At 43.7% G+C, this 19,656-nt stretch overlaps 1 long non-coding RNA gene across 1 annotated transcript; it reads right to left on the reverse strand.

Annotated features, from left to right (window-relative positions):
* Positions 1–701: 701 nt before the first annotated feature.
* Positions 702–15,846, reverse strand: LOC310660550. Its single transcript, XR_014503504.1, has 3 exons — positions 15,477–15,846; positions 14,914–15,064; positions 702–784 (listed from the first exon to the last, which is right to left on the reverse strand). It is a non-coding gene; the product is annotated as an uncharacterized lncRNA (long non-coding RNA).
* Positions 15,847–19,656: the final 3,810 nt, after the last annotated feature.

The following is a 19,656-nucleotide window of genomic DNA, read 5'->3' on the forward strand; positions in this document are numbered from 1 at the left end:
GGAAGGGAAAGGAGAATGTTAGCCGCTTTGGGACTCCTTAAAGGGAGTGAAAGGCGGGATATCAAATCCAAACTCCTCTTCTTCTTCTTCTTCTTCTTCTTCTTTTTCTGTTGAAAGCAGAACATGATTTACACCAATGTGCTTTGAACTGAACATGCAGAGATAAGGTTGGCACAAATGATTTGCCAGGTGGGCAGGGAGCACCTGTGTGTACTTGTTGCCTTTGACAAATTGGGCTAGAAGTGAGCATACCTATAATCTGAAGCAGAGTCTTGTCTGCAGTAAGAATGCAAGTAAATTAACTTTCGCTGATACCTTTTGAATGGAAAGAAAATATAGAAGTTGTATAAGTCACAGACTGTTTAAGTGGTTTTATCATGGTATGTTTTTACTTGGTTGTAAAGTGCTTTGGGGCTTTTCTTAGTGAGAATCAATACATAAATTTAATAAACTGAACCAACCAAACCTGACACCATTACCTTTTGATGCAATGACTCGTGTGTTATTGACAGCTACATATAACAGCAGATTTCTTGTTTGAGAACAAAAACTAATGGAAATCATAGGACACGGAGGATACAATATTAGGTTCTAAAGGTGGAAGGATAAAGCACACACTGCAGATTTCGTGCTCAAAGTTTCTAATTTAAGTTATAGCTATAACATTTAAAAATACGGTATTTAATGAGAACCGATTAATACTGCAGTTATCATCAAGTATTTCTGCCAAGGGTTCCCTTGTAGCATTTACAAGGTTTACTGTTGCAGTCCTGTGGCAAAAATCCTGCAAGAAAAGAAAATGGAAATTCATACTGTATATAACCTTTACTATGCAGTCTGAAATTACGGGGCAAAAATGTTAAATATACTGTTTTCATTTTAGCTGTAAACTTTATGCACCATTACTGAACAGTACCATAACAACTTTGTATAACAGCAGAAGCAGTTCTTTGCGCTGCTTTCAGATCTTTCCAAAGGCAGACTTTCTCTTTTTGATCTCTCCTTTCCACCCCTCAAACCTTATTCATCATATGGAAGCAAAACAAATTCTGTATCCTAGCCTGTGTTGGCTCATGTGACAAATGGGAGATGGAGCTTCAGCTGCAGAAATGTTATATGGGATGGGGCCCCACCATAAAACAGCATTCAGGACCCTCTATTCCCATTCCTAGCATTGGATTTGTTTGTATGGATGGCTTTTCAATGTCATCCCAGCTACTTTTTTGGGATCCCAATATGGATAAAAGCATATAATAGTGATTTAGATAAGATACACTCAAGTTTCTTGAGACGTATCCTGGGGCTCCCAATTTCAGTCAAGTATACACACAGTGAAGGGATGTGGGTGGCGCTGTGGCTTAAACCACAGAGCCTACGACTTGCTGATCAGAAGGTTGGCGGTTTGAATCCCCATGATGGGGTGAGCTCCCGTTGCTCGGTCCCTGCTCCTGCCAACCTAGCACTTTGAAAGCACGTCAAAGTGCAAGTAGATAAAGAGGTACTGCTCCAGCGGGAAGGTAAACGGCATTTCCGTGCACTGCTCTGGTTTCGCCAGAAGCAGCTTAGTCATGCTGGCCACATGACCCGGAAGCTGTACACCGGCTCCCTTGGCCAATAAAGCGAGATGAGCACTGCAACACCAGAGTCGGCCACGACTGGACCTAATGGTCAGGGGTCCCTTCACCTTTATACACACAATGAACTATTGGGTGTGGGCTAGCACTAAAAAAAACAAACTGGTTGTGTAGCCATTTTCGTTGCCAACCTTTGAGTCTGCTTTCTGACTTACTTATATAAATCCAGATGGTTCTAACTCTGCAAAATTCAATCTGTTGGTATCAACTTGGAACTCTTCTGGGTTCTTCAACTTATTGTGATTACCTTTTTCCTGCCAGAGAGGATGGTAAATGCTTGTGGTTCTATGTGTCAGGGCTCGAGTGCATCATGTGTGGCCGGGATGTGGAGAAGGGAACATTTGCTGCTCCACCTCAGACAACAAAGGGACAGCGAGAGAGTGGGTGGGAAGATGTTGGTGCAGTGTAGGATTAAGTTTTTTTGAAGACAGGAGTGCCTGGCGTGCTCTGGTCCATGGGGTCACGAAGAGTCGGACACGACTGAACGACTAAACAACAACAATGATTAAGTTTTAAGTTGTGCATGTATTTATTGCTTGCAAGTTCACCTCTTGTGACTACGAATATATGGCTGACACCGGCGTAGCTGGTGTTTAGAGTTCCCACTGCCCACATACCTATTGCATTGGCACAAAGTCATTGCTAAAAATCAGGTAGCCAGAATGACAATATGTACAAACTGGGGAAATGTCATTCCCCCCTTCTGGAGATTCTGTTTAAGGCAAAATCTGGAACATGGCAAACATGAGGAAATGGGTGGATTTGGAGAGAGTGAGAGAGTGTGGGCAGCAAGAAGCCAAATTTAACAAGACGTTAAGTTTGTTTATCTCGTATTGGAACAATGAAGTACAGCATTTGCTGAATCCACCCTCTTTGCTGGGGGATGTTTAAAGACTGGGAGTACAGATGAGTTAGACTGAATCTAAAGCTGATAAAGAAAATATTATTAAGAATGTATTGAATTGAAATAGCAAATATAAATACTAGATGTAGTTATTTATTGTCAAACATATATTCTATTTATTATAATTTTAGAGGTTTGCTTATTGGATTAAATACTACATATTTGATTAAATGTATAGAATTCTATATTATCCATACAGCTTTCCATATATATTTATCATTTTTTAAAAAATGATATTTAGGCTACCTATGCAAGAGAGTTCTTGAATTAGCTCCGCACACAAAATCCTACCACAGTGCTTATATCACCATTGCTCCGCTCCCCCCTCACTTTTAAAGCAGCAGCTATTTTTATTCCCACTTCTGAGACTAGTAGCAGGTGGCTAGCGCCATTCAAGCCCACAAATATCCTTTTAACATTCCAGTTTGTTTGTTTTTTTGACAAACTCCCCAAATTGCAGGAATTCAAAAGTACATGTTGCCCATGACTCCTGGCTTAGGAGCAATTTAAACGGTAATACAGGCATTTCTGGCAGCAAACGACATTCAATGGAGCTAGCTGAGGAGTGTGAGGCTTGTGGGAGAAAACGCATTGCAATTTGTAATGCAGATCTTCCTTGATTCTCTGCAGGATTTCACAAATCCCTCACGGTAGACACAGCAGGGAAATTCTTACCTTTCACATTTCTACCAGTGCAGGCTCTCAGAGAGGTCCTTGAATAACGCCATACGATACAATCTACTTTATGAGCTGGGGTCCTGCAACTGCAGTGTATATCGTTTCTTCGATATTTATATCTTTGCAGGGTCTGCACCTACATTTTAGGCAAGGAACTGGGCTTTGTTTCGGTTTTGTTTTTAAAGTCTAAACACAAAATTGATGGCCGGCTTCCATATCCTGGCATTTTTATTTTTATGCCATTTTGAGTTCTTTACTTGCACAGTAAGAGAAATGGAAGGAGACTGTTAAATAGATTGGCAGGAGCCTGCACAGTCGGAAAAGGTTATTATGTGACTGGCAGTTATAAAAAAGGTAAAGGACCCCTGACAGTTAAGTCCAGTCACGAACGACTCTGGAGTTGCGGCGCTCATCTCGCTTTACTGGCTGAGGGAGCAGATGTTTGTCTGCAGATAGTTTTTCCAGGTCATGTGGTGAGCATGACTAAGCCGCTTCTGGCAAATCAAAGCAGTGCACGGAAACGCCATTTACCTTCCCACCGGAGTGGTACCTATTTATCTACTTGCAGTTTGTGCTTTCGAACTGCTAGGTTGGCAGGAGCTGGGACCGAACAATGGGAGTCCACCCCTTCACGGGGATTCGAACCACCGACCTTCAGACCGGCAAGCCCTAGGCTCAGTGGTTTACACCACAGTGCCACCCGTGTGGGACCAAATTTTCATAGAAGCTGGGCAGCCCTGTAATCTCAGCAGATACTAAAAACTGCACCATTTGTACTGCATTGTAGCGGTGAACATCCCCCCTGGGGGGGGCACATTTAATGGTCAGGGACTGCACTAAGGTGGTGGTGGATGATTCTCTCTCTCTCTCTCTCTCTCTCACTCACTCACACACACACACCCTAATTTCTTTTTACTTCTTCTTCCATAGGTGGGAGAGCATTTCTGGTAGATTGGAGGGGAGCTTGATTTCTTAGCTAAGCCTGGCCTATTCTATTGTCTTAATCCCTTTGTGCATTAATTAGACTTAAGCATGTTGGTTATATGATGCAAGTTATTCCCACAGTTGGGATAAGGCGGAAGAAGATGCACCATCCTTAGCATCCTGACTGCAGATTTATTTAGAGTTTAAAACACTGTTTAAACTTTAGAGCCGCTCACCCCATTAACTTGGGTCCCGGATCCAGGTTGGGTTGACACTGGATAGGCATGGATTAGGTCTGTTTGTGTGCTAGTAATCAGAGCCTTTGCCACTATCAATGCTTTCCCCATTGATTTCAGGGCTGCCCCTGTTTGGCTTGCACTATATTGGGGAAAGGGTATTATTATATGGCTGTAGGACCTTCAGCAGAGACTTTGTGACAATGGCATCAGCATTTATGCGGTTGTTTGTACTTCTCACCCTTGTTCCCAGCAATGAGAGGGGAAGAATATTGATGGGTAATGAAGAGACTGCACAATTTTCTTCGGGATCAGCACAAAGTTACACATAGCACAGGTGTGCTTTTAACAGAGATAAATTTGGAAAGTTTGCATTGATTAATTACTCTCAAGTTCTCACATTCATCTGCCTAGTGTGAAAAGAATCGGGATCAAGCTTATAGACACAGACACACATTCGTGTATGCATTATCATGCATACCCATTATATATATATATATTTTAAAAAATATGTTTCAACTGAGGAATAAGTAGCAAATGCTAGCCATTTGAATAATTTTGTTCCTCAGGAGCCAATTAACAACAAATGTCAACAGCCACATTACCAATTAAAATTATTGGACTGGTTAATTCTGCATCTAGCTTAGGTTCTAGAAGGTTATTTTGTGGGGGTTGGAGGTGGGGTAGTGTTATAACACCAGAGAAAACAACCAAGTAGTAAAATGAGAAATCAGGACCAAATATTTAGCCCCGTGGGCCTATCTTTTATATCCAGGAACCTAGCAGCTACATGGAGAGCTTCTGTGTTGCAGTCCAGAGACTAATTTAAATAGTCCAGTTTTTGCGTGTCCACCCCCCAAATAACTCACAACAGACACGTAATTTTTGTTTGAGATTTTTGGCATGATTTTGGCCACAACTTTATTCAAATACAAACTGTGAATGGTTGTTTAGGCATTGGTTAAGACTATCTGTCCCCCCGCCTGGGGACAGAACTGACTTCCGGGCACCACCGAAAGACAGTGCGGGGGAAAGCAAGTCGGGGAGGAATTGGAGCTGAGTCACAGACCCTCAACTCTCACCCGCCTGCTCCCCGAAGGCTTGCCGGCCCTAGTCCCATTCCAGGGATTGGATGAAAAGATGGCAAGCCCCAGGATTCCTTTAACGGAATTCCCTTTCTGCAACAACCATGGAGGGGCAGGCCCAGCCTATCCTAACCCCTCCTCCACCAATTTATAACCAATGCCTAACCACAACCTTACAAGTTGTGACGATTTGCTACGCAGTAGGCAAAAACCACCCAGCCAGCCAATTTGCCAGGTGGAAAAATTCCTACCAGGCCCCTGCTCAAAGGCAGACGACCCCATGACAGGCATAGCAAGGTCAACGCAACAACCCCTTACTCTAGGGCGGGTGGGCAGGTGATCCGTTGCACGCAGCAAAAGAGAAAGTACAAGGCTGCGTGCAGAGTATTTAAACCTTTTACCCCTCCCACCAAAATTGCAACATAACTTTTCCCCCAGCAACTCAGCAATCCAATCACTGCCCCCTGGCCATCTTGGAGAACTTACCCGGCAACAAAGGGGGTGGCTCAGTAGACCCCACCGCAACACGTGCTCTCCCTGAAGGAGAACACACTTTCTCTTTCCCAAAGTTCCCATTTTCCATTGCAGTTTATTTCTTTGAGGCCCTGATGGGGAATCTCAGGGCCAGGGTCCTCCTGGCTTCTCGATCTGGCCCTTAGAACTGTTCCCAGGACACATCCCTCACCAGGGTGTGTAAGGATGCACAAGTATGCGCTGAAACTAGTCTACTGTACAAAGGTTGCTCTGCTCACTTTTACCTGTGGAACCACCCACTGCTGCCATGTGACACCCACCTGCCCCTCCTTGAAGGTTGTCCAAAAAGGAATGAAGCCCTCTGGCAGAAAAGAGTCCCCCACCACTGCTTTAAAGTAATAACACATTCACCATAAAAACAAATCACTTCTGAGTAAATGCAAAACTTCCCATAAGCCAACTTGAGGGACTTCCTGGAGCCTTGATTGGAGGGGGAATCAGTGGGAACCCAAGGCATATATGAAACCCAAACATTCCTAAGCAGTCAGTTGATAAAATGCAAGCATTTGATGTGCTAGCCACACTTCAACTTAAACTTCAACTCAGGTGGCTCTTGGGAGAGAGTGCATCACACAGAGTTTAGCTTCGATATCTACTAGCTCCACTGCTGTTTGTTTGTTTGTTTTTTAAACTTAGTTCTCTGGTTTCACCTTCCTGCTGTGAAAGATCTGCAGCCTGAAGACTGAAATGGAAACATCCAACCTTTTCTGCCGCATTTGCCAGAGTGAAACCTCCTGAGCCTAATGCAGCCGTCCCGCTGCAAAATGTTTTCAAACACAATGCATACAAACATTACATTTTAAGCATATTGAGTTCTATCTTTAACACCTTAAACTGAATCGGGCCATTGGTCCATTTAACTCAGTACTTTTGAAACTGACCGGCAGCAGATCTCAAGGTTTTCAGGCAGGGATCTCTCCTAGTTCTACTTCGAAACACCAGGGACTGAGCCTGGGACCTTCTGTGTGCAAGGCAGGTGCCCCACCACTGAGCTATGACACTGCAACACTGAGATCCCCCCCCCCTTTTTTTGCCAAAATATGCTGGGTATTGAGCTTGGAATCTTTTGCATGCAAAACATGTACTCTGCTTCTGAGCAGTTTCCCCTTCCTGTGAGCAGGTTAAAGTCATTAAGGTAACTATAGCTGGCTGATGAGTTTGACAGCCTCTGCATCCCCCCCCCCCTCCAGTCAACATATTTAAGTGCTGGTGTTTGAGCCGTTATTGCCGTGGTACACCTCATTTCTATTTACAACGTGCCCATTTCTATCCAACAGGAGAAAAAGAGATAGAGTGAAATGATTTCACAAAATTGCAGGAAGGAAATGCATAATGTAATTGAGAATACAATAAATGGCACTGCCCAGACTAACATGCTGCATTCTTCACTCTAATTAGCTCCTTTGGAGCAGAGCAGATTGCTTTCAATAAGCCCAAGAAAATTGAGTTTGATTCACTGGAGACAATCTGGGTTCAGTGGTTAACCTCACAGCCTTTAACAAGGGAACTTCTTAAGGATACACAACAGTAACGAGTGAACTTGTCAATAGAAATTGGGGGCAATGTCAGGATTTGACCTGGTTTCAGATGGAAACGGCTCTTGGAGGGAAAATTTGGACAAGAGAGAGGAACAGTGGCTATTTCAGCACATTGGAATGGAATGGAATTGTACGTTTTGCAAAATGGAAGTCACGTGTGACAGAGATAAGGGCTCCATCCTGCTCAAACAGCTTTGTATTGTGTTGCCACTGTCTTACAATAGATGTGTGTTTATTATGAATGCCTAACTTATACCAGTCAAAAGTAGGTCTCTAATGATATTGACCAGAGGACCAGCTGTGGCAAGGAGCTTGCTTTCTCCTCCAATCAGAAGAAAGCTTCAATGTTTCATTTCCTTAGCAAGAGGAAGCACAACATGGTTCTAATGATACAGATATGAGTGGCTCTCTTCAGATGATCATGTGTATTACTTCCCATACTTCAGAATTTGGTAAGTTACCCATGGTGTATTTTTCACCCTCCTGCTCACTCTACGGAGAGGAGGCCCTGGACTTCTGCCCCAAAATCCTGCCCTGATGGTAGCACTAGTTGGAGAGAAAAGGGTGGCAGTAGTGGCAAATTGAGATAGTGGCATATTGGGATGAGAAGAGAAGGGACGGCATGGAGATAGCTCCTGGCTAACAAACTCAGCTTGCTTCTTAATGTTGCAGTCCTGTGCACACGTAAGTGGGGGTAAATCCCATTGAACTCACTTACTTATGAGTAGAGGTGTACGGGATTGTGTTGCAAAAATGGACCCAAACAAATGATTCCCAACAACAAGAATGGGCCCTTTTGTTCTGTACAAGTTCATTATAAACATGCAATGTGATTTAAAATTAAGCTTTGAAGAGTTGTTAATATCCTCCTAACAAGGCCAGTCTTACACCTTGTTGATATATATTGTTGTACTATGTATTTTGGGTCTATGGACTGCAATAAAGCTCTCTGTGTGTATACAGTCATACCTCATGTTACATTTGCTTCATTTTTTCAGGTTGCATCCCGCGGCGACCTGGAAGTACCGGAAAGGGTTACTTCCGGTTTCGCCGCTAAATTGTGCTTCACACATGCACACAAGCACCAGATTGTGCCACACACCTGCGCAGATATGGCACTTCAGGTTGCGGGTTTTCATATTCAGAATGGGCCTCCGGAACGGATCCCATTTGCAACCAGAGGTACCACTGTACTGAAACTGTCTTCTGCAAACATGTCACACATAGCTTGAGAGTTCCAGATTTGCTACTTGGGTTTCTTTCTTTTGCAGTTCTAGAAGGGATGGTGAAGGTCACACAAAGTAAACACTTCTGCTATTTGTATTAAGCATAAGAACTTAATGTCATGGTCTGGCCTACGGCTGAGGACTTCGGGACTGGGAGCAAGATGGCGGGGTGGGAGCAGGAATGAGAGTCCAGAAGTCAGGGATCCAAGGGTCAGGAAGCAAGGAGTCACGAAGTCAAGGGTCAAACTAGCGGGTACCCCTCCAACATTCCACCTTGCCCAAATCTTGCAGGATAAGGATACCCATACGACCCTGAAAGTGGCTAGGTTCCTGGTCGCGGTCCTTACCCAAAAGCGACGCCAAGGAGCACTACAAGCTAATTAAGGCGTAGGATGCCATTCTATCTTATAGTATTTTATTGTTATAGTGGCGTTTTAGCGGCTGTTTTTTTTTTTTCCCCCTCCTTCCCTATTTTTTTTTCTTTTTTCCCCACGTGCACAAGTTGTTATTTAGGTTTTTTCTTGTATGGGCCCACGGCCGTAATAAATAAATTGTTGTTGTTGAAGTCAAGGGTCCAAGGATCAAGAAGCAGGGAGTCAGGAAGCCAAGGTCTGAGGATCAGGAAGCAAGAAGCCACATGCAGCAAGCCAAGAAACGTGTTGCTGTGGCAAAGAGCTGAAGGGAAATGTTGCCCCAACCCAACCACCACATTAAGGTGGGAAAGGAACTGTAACCATTCCGGTCCGTAGAGAAGATGAGAATCTTTGAACAGCAGCTCTTAATACATTGCTTTAAGAATGTTCACCTCACGTAGCGAAGTAGTTTTTAGCATCCTGCAATTAACCTGAAGGAAGATCTGGCAGCAGTTGTGGAGGTGGGCAGAGGGAGGAGGGGGAGGGAGAACCTAAAGAATAAGGGATCTGTTCATGTCATGGAACCAAACATTTGGAGAAGAGCTTTTAAGCAAGATCGATGCCTATAATGAGAAAAGGGTTTAAAAACCAGCAAAGCAATAATGCACATATTAGCTTTTTGATTGAGCGTGCTGATATCTTCCTCAAAACAATTATGCCATTCATCCTGTAACAAACATAATGACCCTGATAGACTCGCACGGGAAGCTTGAGTCAATCAATCCCAACCTCTTATTCAGATAGACACCAAGCACTGAGGCGGGCCAGCCCTGCTTCCTTGCTGCTCTTTTATTTGCTTCTTGACACATGCCATTAAGGCCTAAACTTTGCGGAAATGTTGCCCTTTTTGCTTCCCCCCTCGAACAACCCCACCCCCCTCTCTCCAAAGCCTAATTGACTCCTCTAAACAATATATTATCAGGCTAATGATTTGTTCTTGTAGCCTGGAGAGTTTCCGACTGTGTTTTCTTTTGAGAAATGCATAAATTGTAGCCCCATAATCCTATCGGGAAGGTTTTTAATAAGACATGACATTTCAGTAAAACTAAAGCAAGGGACGGGGTGTCTGCCACTCTATGGGCATTGTGCTCAGGCCTCGGCGCTTAATCTAAGATATTGAATGCCAGCTGCCAAATTGTGTCTGTAACATTTGACTGTGCAATGCGGTATGGTTTTAATATTCATCAGAGAGCTTCAATACAGGCTGACAGTACAGAGTACACTGCTATTATTACAAAATGATTTCTGAGCCTTGAGGGAACTTGGTACCATGCTGACTGAAGCCATATAGCTAAGTACTGAAGCTAAGCATTCACATGGCAGCTTTGAATTCAAAGTACCTTTGCCATCTTTATTCATCCTTGGAAGAAGGGATGCGGGTGGCGCTGTGGTCTAAACCACTGAGACTCTTGGGCTTGCTGATCAGAAGGTTGCCGGTTCAAATCTGCACGATGGAGTGAGCTCCTGTTGCTCGGTCCCAGCTCCTGCCAACCTAGCAGTTCGAAAGCATGCCAGTGCAAGTAGATAAATAGGTATCGCTGCGGTGGGAAGGTAAACGGTGTTTCCATGCGTTCTGGCTTCCGTCACAGTGTCCCGTTGCACTAGAAGTGGTTTAGTCATGCTGTCCACATGACCCAGAAAACTGTCTGTGGACAACCATCAGCTCTCTCAGCCTGAAAGCGAGATGAGCGCCACACCCCATAGTCACCTTTGACTGGACTTAACTATCCAGGGGTCCTTTACCTTTTTTACCTTTACCTTTACCTTCGTTGGAATAGCCCTACAAAGTTTATCAATGTTCCCATTTTACAATGGTGGAATTAAGGCTGAGAAATACGAGTTTGCTCCCAGCCAGTGTTGGCTCTAGGTTTTGGTGGCAAGAAGACACGCTCCATTCCTTGGGGGGGGGGGATTTCCTTGGTGGGTCTAGCTCCTCATTGCAGCTGGTCATGGAAGCAGAGAATTGCAGAGTTGGAAGGGATGCCATAGGTTGAAGGAGCTGAGTATGTTTAGCCTGGAAAAGAGGAGATATGATAGCCATCTTCATGTGGTAACATGTTGGCACCAGTGTTGTGGAATGCCCTCCCTGCTGAAATAAGAGAGTCCCCATCAGTATTGGCATTCTACCACTTCCCGAAGACACACCTGTTTAGGCAATTACTCCCATGAATTGATTGTGATTTCATTGTTTTAACTGTTCTAATTATTATGTTTTTCATTATTTGTTTTATTGTATAATTTAATTCGCCTGCCAACCTAGCAGTTCAAAAGCACTCCCGGGTGCAAGTAAATAAATAGGGACCGCTTACTAGCGGGAAGGTAAATGGCGTTTCCGTGTGCGGCTCTGGCTCGCCAGAGCAGCTATGTCACACTGGCCACGTGACCCGGAAGTGTCTCCGGACAGCGCTGGCCCCCGGCCTCTTGAGTGAGATGGGCGCACAACCCTAGAGTCTGTCAAGACTGGCCCGTACGGGCAGGAGTACCTTTACCTTTACCTTATAATTTAATTAAGGATGCTTTAATGTTGTTTTGCCTTTTAATTATGGATTGATTTTGGAGTTGTAAACCTCTTAGAAGATATTTTGGTATATAAGCAGTATATAAATTAATAAATAATAACACTAACTGGATAGGCCAGAGATTGACCTTCTGCATGGAGGTCTACCACCAACCTAAACCCCATCCCCAAACGCATATATAATTGCATAGAGAGGGAGAAGATGGGTGACCAACAGGAATCAGGCTGCCCCTTGTTTACAGATATTGCTGGCATCTGACCGGATACCAAAATCTGGTTGTATATTAGCCACAGGGGAACTAGAAAATATTTTTCCAGATCCAATATTAGGTGTCCACAGCAACATCTATCTGATATCATAAAAATCTCTGTGCAAACTTCCCTGAAAGAGAGGGGAAAGTGCAAAGGTACCAAATATTAAGAAGATATTAAAGCTCACTTGAGGTTTCAAGATTTATTGAATGGAAGGGTAAATATTGAGAGAGATTAAGAAAGATTATAGAGAGGTTATCAGGTCATTGTTGACTCAGTGGGAAACGAATCGCACTATTCACTTGAATCAGTGCATGGGACTAGGCAAGAGGAGGAAGAAAAGGTACCCTGCCCTGCTAGCAGACACAGAACGAAAGGAATCTTAGAGAAATTTAATTCAGTAGATGAATTAAAGCTGAATCCATAACATTCACATCTTCCATCGTTTGAAGTTCGTGCTCATCAAAATTTTGAAATGCAGTTCTTCAAGCAATATTTATAAAAGTGTATATATTAGGGGAAAGTGTGCATTAAAATGAAGATATTGGTGAATTAAGGGATATGGGTGGCGCTGTAGGTTAAACCACAGAGCCTAGGACTTGCCGATTAGAAGGTCGGCGGTTCGAATCCCCATGACGGGGTGAGCTCCCGTTACTCGGTCCCTGCTCCTGCCCACCTAGCAGTTTGAAAGCACGTCAAAGTGCAAGTAGATAAATAGGTACCACTCCGGCGGCAAGGTAAACGGCGTTTCCATGCACTGCTCTGGTTCGCCAGAAGTGGCTTAGTCATGCTGGCCACATGACCCGGAAGCTGTATGCCAGCTCCCTCAGCCAGTAAAGTGAGATGAGTGCCGAAACCCCAGAGTCGGCCACGACTGGACCTAATGGTCAGGGGTCCCTTTACCTTTTATTAGTGAATTACTACTTGCAGAAATGTGTGCATTAATCAAAACGACATAGAACAATGTGTTTAATCAGATGAATTTGCACGTTTACTGGCTTCTATAGGCATGGCAGTACAGAACAGTCCATTGTTTGGTGCAGGTGGTATAAAATCTAAAGGCTCTTGTAGGCCAGATTAGGTATTACAGGACCTGTGCAACTGCCACTGAAAGCTGCAGTCCTGTACATCTGCCTCCAATTTCCCCCTATAATGTCTACAAAATGCATGGCATACATGGCATGAATGATGTTACTTTCTCACACCAGCTCCACTTCATTGACTGTGGAGGTGAGAAACTTGCAACATGATGATATCATGCTGTGACATTAGCAGTGAAGGCAATAAGAGGAGAGATGTGTCATGAACACATCTGCCCCAAGTAGAGAGGCACAGCATGAGTTAAGAAGCAGCCAGCAGCAGGGAAGCTTGCATTCCCCTCAGACAGCTGGGAGCAGTTGGCTGTCTGCTCCCCCTCCTCCTGACAATGAAAGGAATGCAGATAAGACGCTAGCAGAGAGTGGGATGGAGAAAAGCCAACTAGCTCAAGAAGCACAGGCAGGCTCAGAAAGCAGGAGGGGGAATATTTCCTCACCGGAAGAGGAGGCAATTAATCCTATGAGCCCAAGGAGTAGATGGATGGGAAAGGTTTTAGACAGGAAACAAAACCAGAAACGTAAGGGTCATAGGTTCAGGATATTCTGCAGAAGCAGGAAGAACTCATCAGAAGGGTCAACTGAATTGTAAGTTACGGAAGCTCCAATAGAGCTTCCAAGGCTGGTTGTTTGTTTTGGAATAAATCTTCAAGCTAATTACGATTTGCGTGCTGTGTTATCAAGACGGCAGCCTGGGCTCCTGACAAGATGTGGCGTCTTCCATCATCACATGTCATAATGTCTAGTTCTGACTGGACTAACATATCTTGAGAAAGACCATGTTCTAACCACATTCCAATTCATAGATTTTGGCTCGAGATTTGTCAGATCTGTCCATTCCTGTGTGAACCTGCATGCATATCATGGGCAACTTCTGATGCCCTATTCCAGGTCCCCCTGCTGCTGTCTCCAGAAACAAGAAGTTGATTCCAGAGAGCATTCCACAAACGGGGAGCCACTGCAGAAAAGGCCCATTCTCATGTTGCCACCCTCTGAACCTCTCATGGAGGAGACACATGGAGAATGGCCTCAGAGGATGATCTCAGGGTCTTGGTAGGTTCATATGAAGAGAGGCAGTCCTTATGAAGCATTGCAGTCCTAAGACTTAATGGGTCAAAACCAGCACTTTGAATTGGGCCCGGAAACTAATTGGCAGTCAGTACAGTTGGACCAGGATCGGTGTAATATGCTCAAACCTTCTTGCCCCCCTGAGCAACCTAGCTGCTGAATTTTGCACAAGCTGAAGTTTCCAAACTGTCTTCAAAGACAGCTTTATGTATAACACATTGCAATATTTTATTTTGTGGCATTTTGTTATTGCTTTGCTTTGGTTATATTGCTTTTATTTATTTTTACTTTTTGTAAACTGTTCTGAGAGCTTTGGCTGAAGAGCACCTGCTAAATACTGCAAGCAAGCAAATAGTTGATACTCAACTTCTCACACATGCATAGCCACTCCATCTTGCTTTATGAATTCGCACACAACATAGACATGTGTTAGTAGACAGATATGGTGAATTTAGCATATCCAGCGCAACACAGGCAATTAGGATGGTGATGGATGTTTTAAGGGCTCCACTAGCCCGATGCCATGCACATTGAACTTGATTAGCATTGTGTCCACTGTTTGCATTGTCAGCTCACATATGCCTGTCGTCTTGTACAGCTTCCTCAAGCCGGCGTTCCAAAATGATGCACATGTCACATCAAAGCAAGCAATGTCAACTTGCATTGCATTACATTCTATGACATGCTGTGATCTTATGTAACTGAACACAGCACATTCTGTCATTTTGCACGACAGGATTAAAGAGCAGGGAAATTATCTTAAAATAGACCATAACACATTATACAAAGCTATCTCTATCTTCTCCTACCTTCCAAGATTACAATTATCCATTAGGCGGCACAGGCACATAGGAAACTTGACTGAGTATGGGACTGCCCTGGGTAGACTACTTTAAAGTTACTTGGTCCTTTGTCCATCTCCAAGTCCACAGCATCTGAATGGCATCACACTGACTACCCCTGAAATACACCAATATATAACCACTTCCAAACCACAGCAGTAAAAATAATAAAACAGCAGCAGGTCCAAAACCTGTATCAGTATTTTTTAAACAATGTGGGTTTTTAAAAGTCTTTTAAAATGCTATACCTAGTGGAACCTGGTTTATCAGGGACAATGGGGCACTGCCCCACCAATCTTAGTCTACCCTCAGCCTCAAAATCACAGTCCTGAGGCACCATCATGTTCTGCCTTGGGTTGACAGGCTGTGGGAAATGAGAAGGAGGGTGAAGAGGAGTATGGGATGTGGGGGCTCACGCAGCAGAGCAGAAATAAGATGAGGGAGTCCTCCTCTTTCTCTGAATCTGGCAGCTCTGGCTGGAGAGGCCATTCACACAAGGCACGGGGATCTCCTGAGTAAGCGCAACACACCTTGCCTTTAAATGTTTGGTGGGTGGGCATGGGAACCCATTGGGACAACTCAATAGCTCCCATGTGGTTTGGGAACCTCTTGCCCTAGTTTTGAACTCAGGACCTCCTGCTCCTAGCTCTGCTAGTCCTGGCATTCAAGTGCTTACTCAGAACCTTGGAGCAGGTATAACTCCGAGTCTGTTGGTGAGTCTGAGCCGTTATGCTGCCTCAACAAAAATCTCTTCCCTCCTTTTAAGAGTCTCTACCATTGTGTTTTGGGTGTGTCAGGACATAGCTCAAGCTCCTGAATTGGGCCTGGATATGCACCAGCAACACAGCTTCCAGTCCATTGATTCCTGGCCAGCAGAAAAATTATTTTACTGGTCTTGATAGTCATATTCAACCTTTAAGTTTCAGGAATAGCATGCCTTTGAATACTGATCGCAGAATAGGGCTGTTGTGTTTGTTGAAGTAAGGGTAGCAAAAACGCAGCTAAGAAGCTCAAATCATAAAAAATTATTTGGAAATTAAACCAATGTTAAGACTTTAACATTCAAAAACTTTACTTGCAGAAACTGATAGTTATACAGCAGATGAATTAAAACGTAACATTTACAGTCACGTGTTTTTACAATCATGGGCTTACAGTTTCTTTTTCAAACTTCTCAACAACCAGATTTTCCTCTCTTTCCAGAGCTCAGCACTCAGCCTTCCATATCTCAATTAGGCCATGCCTTGTGGCACCTATGAGAGATTTCCATTTTTACCTTCTCTTGCAGTTTTTCTTTCAAGCAGAGAAGAAACCCTCCAACACTCTATTCAACTTAGCAGTGTTCACAGTGGATTAAAACACAGTCATCTTGCTTCACATAAAATGGAGTCTTTCCTTCGCTAGATACTTCCCATGTGACCAACTTTAGCCAATCACATGAGAACTACTAGAGCACTCTCTAGAATTCAGTTACCGACCAATCAAATTTGCATACAAGTATTTACAATTTCAGTGAATTAAGTTAAATTACTATACTTAGCAGTCTTCACATCCAGCTTGCGGACTTCCCAGCTCAATCTGATGGGCTACTGTTAGTAACAGGAAGCTAGACTAGCAAGGCCTTTAATTTGATCCAACAGGGTTATTCTTACGTTTTCTTGGCCTGAAGGTAAGTTGTGTGGAAGACTTCACCTAATAAATTTCTACATGCCTGGATATTGTTAATGAAGAGGGGCCAAATTAAAAAAATCAAATTCCAGTTATCCTATCCAAGACCTGCTATCTGTCAGCTGAGTGCAAAGAGCTCTAAAATACAAGAGTCTTATTTGGCAACTGAGCTTAATTCAGTTAAGTGATGATTTCACCTTGCACGGTTTAAGGTTTTAACCATGATTGATATAGAACCTTCTAAAACATAAGTAATTATGGATGCCTGGCAGAAGGGGGGGGGGGGCATTTGAACTTCTTCACTTGCTTTGTGAAAGGCAGCTATAAATCCTTCAGTATTTAATTGCTGCAGTTTATATGCCAGCACCTTTTCTGCCCCTGTCTTCTCTGTCACATCTTCCTTTACTTTTTACTCTGCCAAAGATTTACTTTTCCCAATAATTAAATTAAATTAGATAAATTAAAGCCTAACTGAAGCTAATTTTGCATAATATCCCAAACCATTTGTGTAAGACTTCTAAAAAAGAAATCTTCCAGCTATTTCTCTAGGCAGTAGGTTAGCTAATTATCTACCTCTCCAAGCAGCCTTTGAGCTATCACGGATCATATGCTTAGAAGGGGAGAAAATTCATTCGATTGCAAAATGAATGTCCATTACCATCCTGATGTATCATAAACATTCTGCTTTCCTCCCACCGGGAATAAACAATCCTTCCTCTCTGGGATATGTTTGATCACATAACATAATAAGCAGATTACATATTATCATTATCCTCTGAATATCATCAAGTCGGCAATTTATTCCTGAAACTTGTGGGAGATGCAAATTTGGCTGAAGTTTAGAACTCCAAAACTTTGAAGGTGAACCCCGACTGCTCATGGCCTCCAAATACTTGCTGCTATTTCAGAGTGTGCCTGTCCATCCAGCACATTAATTCACCACACCAGAGGCAGATTTAGAGGAGCCTGACCAATTCGTTTACATTGGATGCAGAGTCTTGGGGCCACCGCTGAGGGCACTATGGTTTAGAATGGAGCAAGACAGGAGGAGGAGTGCTTTATTTTGGCATCACACAGGATGCTGCTGAAATTTGAGACCCCAAGATCCTCCAATGACCAAATCATATTTCCAAGTTTTATACTTTTCATTGAGTTCCTCAGAAGTGAACTGTACAATCCTATGCCTGGGAATTCAGAGGGCTTGCTCTCAGTCCTCAATCCACCATATGGCAGCTCCATATTGCACAAATCATCCCAAACTGGGGAGGGAGAGGGGGATGAAAATGGAAAGCACATGGTGGGAGGAGCAATTGTCTTCTTATCTCATTCCCAATCACCAAAGTCTATGAGCTGATAATTACTTCCACCAGATCCTGGTCTGGCATTGATCTGTAGAATGTTTGTGGGCAACTCCATGGAATTGGGGAGGGGGCTTAGCTCTAATAAAGGTGTGCTCCTCACTCAGACCCTGTCTGTGACCTCATTTTCAAGAATCTATGGGCAGCTCTTTCAGTGGAGGGCCACCACAGGAACACAAAGTCACAGGAGTGTGCTGGTCGGTAATCAAAGAAGGAGTTAATGCTTTATGGGAAAAAACACAATCTCTTAGACTTGGTTGAGTGTCTGGCCTAATGAGCAGACCGGTTCATTCCTGGTGGTCTTCCTCCATGAAAATCAGTTGCCAAGACTGAAAGTCTCCTGTCCTCACAGCTGTCCCCTCCTTTCCAGGGCTTTCCCCAAGCAATCAGAGACTACGCTTGCATGCAGCCCACCTATCCACCACTCTTTTCATGCCTCTTCTGGTACTGGGAGACCAGGGGGAGGGGAGCTTGTTGCAGGAGGGGAAGACACCTGTGATTCTTCACCAGCCTGAATCATCTCTGCCTCTTGGCCTCCCTAAGGAGGTCCAAAGTATGGTGAATGTGGCCTATAAGGGTATACTAAGAAAGGATTAGAAGGCTGATCGCAGAAGAATCGATGCTTTTGAATTATGGTGCTGGAGGAGACTCTTCTTGCTGGACTGCAAGAAGATCAAACCTATCCATTCTTAAAGAAATCAGCCCTGAGTGCTCACTGGAAGGACAGATCCTGAAGCTGAGGCTCCAATACTTTGGCCACCTCATGAGAAGAGAAGACTCCCTGGAAAAGACCCTGATGTTGGGAAAGATGGAGGGCACAAGGAGAAGGGGACGACAGAGGACAAGATGGTTGGATAGTGTTCTCGAAGCTACCAGCATGAGTTTGACCAAACTGTGGGAGGCAGTGGAAGACAGGAGTGCCTGGCATGCTCTGGTCCATGGGGTCACGAAGAGTCGGACACAACTAAACGACTAAACAACAACAAAGAAAGGATTGGCTACAGCTCTGTCAAGTGTCTGCTCAGTGGCCAACTTGGATTTGTCACCATATAATTTGTAAAACTGCCCTAGGTAGAACTCATTTGTAATGGAAGATAGCAGAAGGGTTGGACCAGTCATTTATACTATCATAAAGTCCCATTGCCAGTTTATCTTTCTCTTCTAGCAGGGCTTGAAAAGTTAAACTGTCCATAAGGTATTTTTGCCACATTAATTTCCCTTGAGGATGTCTTACAGTGTCTCCAGTAAATCACAGCCATGACTGACTGTATCTGTGGGTGCATCATCAGTCCAGGTGAATTAGACAAACCACCAAAGATGAACTCCAAGAATGCAGCTAACATGTCATGTTACACTCTCCAAAGCTGATGTTCAGAACAACTAATCATGTCCAAAGTACAGACCATATCAAGGTAATTACTTTTAAATCCAGCCCCATAATCATGTTTTTAATACCAGAAACATACAAGTTGAGCTTGGGATGTGTGTGTATGTTTCAATTCTGATGGACGCAGCATCATAAAAAAGTAAAAATGTGTCCCTGATGGTAAGGGATGAACTTCTTTGTTCATTAATGAATGATATTTTCCCTGTCTTAGGGTTTATTCTTCATTTCAGCAACAGGGAGAATGATCTGCACTGTATATGGACTCATATCAACCTGTTTAACTGAGATAAAAGACAC

This window comes from Podarcis tiliguerta (assembly GCF_965153285.1).
Source record: "Podarcis tiliguerta genome assembly, chromosome: 12".
NCBI lineage: Eukaryota > Metazoa > Chordata > Lepidosauria > Squamata > Lacertidae > Podarcis > Podarcis tiliguerta.